The following is a 4,835-nucleotide window of genomic DNA, read 5'->3' as shown; positions in this document are numbered from 1 at the left end:
AGGATTAAGATAAATGTGGGCATAATTAGGTGTATTGACATGCCTTTGATACATCAAATTAAGGAGGAAACCCCACTAAATCCAGTCAAGCAGTTTCGTAAGATCTTCACAAAATGTCTCTACTTATGGAATCGTGGAGTTTAGTTCTGCTGAAGTGTATACCGTTAGCACTTTGGTTTATCAATATTTGATTAGCTGAAATGATGGATAGAAGGATAGCCTGGTTATAGACAGTAGGCAGAAGGAGGTGGAGGGGTTATAGTAATATAAGATCAAGAATTACAAGCCCGGTACCACCAGGTACTACATTATATAAGGAACAAGGTTCTAATGTTTCCTTAACAGCAAACCAGTCCAGTTACGGTGGCCCAGCCAGCCAGCAGCTGAGTGGTGATTATGGAGGCGGATGTGGTGGCCAGAGCAGCATGAGTGGATACGGTAAGCCTGTTTTTGTTTTTTTAATATACTTAGAATAAGTTTTAGGCAGATTTCTTTAGTTGGGAAGATGCAGGCTCCTTTTTGGTGAAATCGGGTTTTTAACATGTATGCTTTCAATCCAAATGTAACTGTTTTTACTAGCTTAATTTTCAGAAACAATCATTGGGGGGGGAAGTGTTCTGTGAATTAAAAACTAGTCATTGCAGCCGGCTGGGAATAGTGGCTCATGCCTGTAATCCCAGCACTTTGGGAGGCCGAGGCAGGTGGATCACGACGAGGTCAGGAGATTGAGACCACCCTGGCTAACATGGTGAAACCCCGTCTCTACTAAAAATACAAAAAAATTAGCCAGGCATGGTGGTGGGCGCCTGTAGTCGCAGCTGCTGGGGAGGCTGAGGCAGGCGAGTGGCGTGAATCCAGGAGGCGGCGCTTGCAGTGAGTAGAGATCACATCACGCTACTACACTCCAGCCTGGGCAACAGAGCGAGACTCCATCTCAAAAAAAAAAAAAAAAAAAAAAAAAAACTAGTCATTGCAATTTTGGTGGAATACTGTCGAGCCAGAAAATATCTGCCTCCATTTATTAAAACGTTAAAGTTGTTCACTTTTTTGTCTTTTGGTTAGCATTAAATCAATTTTAGATGGAGGGAGAATTTGAAATAGTAGAATGGTGGTTGAGTTCAGGACCATATGTATTAGTCAGTTAACCTAGGATTGGTTTTATTTATTTTTTTTCAATTGGTCTAAAGAATGGTGATTTTGTTATTATAATCTTACCCCACAAAATCCTTTTGCAGACCAAGTTTTACAGGAAAACTCCAGTGATTTTTCAATCAAACATTGCATAGGTATTTTCTCAAAAAATGTAATTTAAATTCTCAATAGCAAATATTGATATGTTGTAATAATACTTTCTGTAGCAGTCAATGACTCTGACTTAACTCCATGGAGGCTGCCATTTGGGCACAGTGAGTTGCCTTTAGTCCAACGTGGTTGTCACACTTCCTGCCCACCATGAATAGGAAAAGCAAGAGACTTCTCCTGTGTTTCCTTTTCCCAAATGCCATTTGAGGGACACATTGTGAATGTTTATGGTAAATGTTTTAAAAAGATGTCTTGTTTAGCTTTAAAAATACGAAGTAATTTTGCAAATTTTGAAAAATACTACTTTTCCTTTGAACTTAATTGTTCACGTTGATCCTGAAGAATCCGTTAAAATGGTAGCACAAGAGTCTGGCAAGTTGGTTCTGCAGAGAAAAGGGGTTAATTGAGGCTTGTTTAGCGTCGGGATTCCCCTTTCCCAAACATGCGTCTCACCACTTGGACAGCAGCCATTTGTACTTGTATACTTTTTAAACTTTTTCTTGGAATACTGTATTTTATTGGACTGGTAGTCTGACGTTACTCCTAACTTGTCAAATTGATCTCTGTGCAGGTAACCAAGGAGCAATGAACAGCAGCTACTACAGTAGTGGAAGCCGTGCATCTATGGACGTGAATGGAATGGGAGGGATGTCTAGTATGTCCAGTATGAGTGGTGGATGGGGAATGTAATTGCTCGATCCTGATCACTGACTCTTGGTCAACTTTTTTTTTAAAAGAAAAAAAAACTTCAGTTTAACAGTTTCTGCAATACAAGCTTGTGATTTATGCTTACTCTCTAAGTGGAAATCAGGATTGTTATGAGGACTTAAGGCCCAGTAGTTTTGAATTTTTGATCCTACTATCTAGGATGTAACAGTAAAGCTGAGTAAACTATAACTGTTAAACTTAAGTTCCAGCTTTTCTCAAGTTAGTTATAGGATATACTTAAGCAGTAAGCATATTTAGGTAAAATCAGTTGAATTATGTTAAATGTTGCCCTTTGTCACGTTACATTGAACACTGGATGCATGTTGAAAGACATGCGTTTATTTTTTTGTAAAACTCAATATAGGAGCTGTGCCTACAATTAAAAGTGAAACATTTTGGCATGTTTGTTCTAGTTTCATTTAGTAACCTGTGAGGCACATAAGTTTAAGCTTTTTTTTTTTTTTTAAGTTAATGGGAAAAAGTTGAGATGCAATACCAATACTTTAGGATTTTGGTCTTGGTGTTTGTATGAAATTCTAAGGCCTCGATGTAAATCTTCCATTACAGTGTGATTTCCTTTTAGGTATATTGCGCTAAGTGAAACTTGTCAAATAAATCCTTTTAAAAACTGCACTCTGTCTCATCTGTGCTTCAGTGCCAAGTGAACTGAGTCTTGGTGCTCTGTGCTCACATGGGGCCCAGGGCCACATCTCTGGCTGTGGCAGAGCGGCTTGGCAGTTGAGGCTGTTGTATAGATGTCTCCAGCTCACAGATGGTTCCCTCCCCCCGTCCCTAGGAGGAGTCCTACTCTTGTCTCAGGCTGGATTGCAGTGGTGTGATCTCCACTCACCTGCAATCTTCACCTCAGGCTGAAGCCATTCTTCTGCCTCAGCCTCCCAAGTAGCTGGGGTTACAGGCACCCGCCATCACTCCAGGCTAATTTTTTTTGTATTTTTAGTAGACACTGGGTTTCACAATGTTGGCCAGGCTGGTCTCCAACTCCTGACCTCGTGTGAGCTGCCCACCTCGGCCTCCCAAAGTGCTGGGATTATAGGCTTGAGCCACTGTGCCCAACCTTCACAGATAGTTTTCAAATTGAGGTTTTGAATTTTGTATTTTTGGCTCATTCCTAAAAATTCCACTTGGAAGCAAAATTCCATGTAAATCTCCTGAGGTAAAATGATAGTGGTTGAGAGCTAATACGACTAGTTGAAATGAACCCTAAATATATCCCCGTTTTGCTAGTTTGGAGCTCCAAGGTGATGCTGGAAGTATTCAAGCTGCTTTAAAGTAGTCCTGAAATGGCCAGGTGCGGTGGCTCAAGCCTGTAATCCCAGCACGTTGGGAGGCCGAGACGGGCAGATCACGAGGTCAGGAGATAGAGACCATCCTGGCTAACACGGTGAAACCCCATCTCTACTAAAAAATAAAAAAACTAGCCAGGCGTGGTGGCGGGCGCCTGTAGTCCCACCTACTCCGGAGGCTGAGGCAGGAGAATGGCTTAAACCCGGGGGGTGGAGCTTGCAGTGAGCTGAGATCCGGCTACTGCACTCCAGCCTGAGCGACAGAGCGAGACTCCATCTCAAAAAAAAAAAAAAAAAGTAGTCCTGAAAAGTGTGGTCCCAGAGTTCCTTCAGTAGATGCCTAGGGGCACTGCAGTTTGGGAACTGATGCTACTCTTTCATCCCATTAGATTGAAGTCCCTGATAGTGAAATTAGAATGTAGCGTCTGAGCTAGGCTGTCACTTAGGCTTGTGCCCTTTAAACCAAAGTAGATAAGCTTTCTCTTTCATGTGACTACACTGAAGCTTTTCTTGAGTTTGTTGTTGGGTTAGGGCTAGGTAGGGTGGACAGGGTGGCTTAGTATTGGTCATTTCTAACCATCTGCCCACAGGAGCAGTGCATGCAGGAGACATGGAGGGCTTAGCAGATCCTACCTTGCTTGCCCTACCAGGTTGTCCTACTAGGACTGGACACTAGCAGAGGGAAGGGTCTGGAATGTGTATTGTTGGTTTTGTCTTCAGCAGGTCTAGAGAGCAGCAGTTTTCAGCGGGGAGGCAGTGTTGAGAGTTGTTGAGCTGTGTTCTAAGCCTGGTTACTGCCCTTGAGATCTTGTGTTGATAGAGTTTGGTATTGAGGCCCAGTATTGAGAAGGTTTGAGGGTTCCTTCTCTGGGTCCTTTAGTTAACTGTGGTACATTTAGGGATAAAGCTTGCTCTGTCAGTGAATAGACTAGAACTAGGAACTCGGAGTAAGGTTAAACTAAATCCAGAGCCATATGGCTTTTAAGAAGTGAGTCTAGGCCAGGCATGGTGGCTCATTCCTGTAATTTCAGCACTTTGGGAGGCTGAGGTGGGCGGATCACCTGAGGTCAGGAGTTTGAGACCAGCCTGGCCAATGTGGTAAAACCCTGTCTCTACTAAAAAATACAAAAATTAGCTGGGTGTGGTGGTGCACACCTGTAATTCCAGCTACTGAGGCAGGGGAGAATCACTTGAACCCGGGAGGCAGAGGTTGCAGTGAACCAAGATCACATCGTCGTACTCTAGTCTGGGTGATGAGCAAAATTTCTGTCTCAAAAAAAAAAGTCTAGAAGCATTATAGTTCTTTGGAATCTTGTGCTCCATAGCTTGTTTGCAGTGACTTAACCTCCTGACCTTGTCCGTTGGAATCTGCATTTTAAACAAAATCCTGACCACTCACCCCTACCTCAGTTGACTTGGGAAGTGCTGTCTTAGAACATCTATCCTTCGTTTCTCAGGCTGGGTAAAGGTGTTATGGCACCAGAACAGAGACTGGAGATTCCAGAGTTAGGGCTTGGAATA

General features: G+C 42.8%; 1 long non-coding RNA gene across 1 annotated transcript; it reads left to right on the top strand.

Annotated features, from left to right (window-relative positions):
• The first annotated feature begins 11 nt into the window (after nt 1–11).
• On the top strand, nt 12–2,641 carry LOC113223339. Its single transcript, XR_003308699.1, has 2 exons — nt 12–438; nt 1,874–2,641. It is a non-coding gene; the product is annotated as an uncharacterized LOC113223339 (long non-coding RNA).
• The last annotated feature ends 2,194 nt before the right edge of the window (nt 2,642–4,835 follow it).

This window comes from Piliocolobus tephrosceles, unplaced genomic scaffold (genome assembly GCF_002776525.5).
Source record: "Piliocolobus tephrosceles isolate RC106 unplaced genomic scaffold, ASM277652v3 unscaffolded_40889, whole genome shotgun sequence".
In the NCBI taxonomy this organism is placed as follows: domain Eukaryota; kingdom Metazoa; phylum Chordata; class Mammalia; order Primates; family Cercopithecidae; genus Piliocolobus; species Piliocolobus tephrosceles.
The sequence above is the reverse complement of the archived record's forward strand: the minus strand, read 5'-3'. Positions and strand labels throughout refer to the sequence as shown.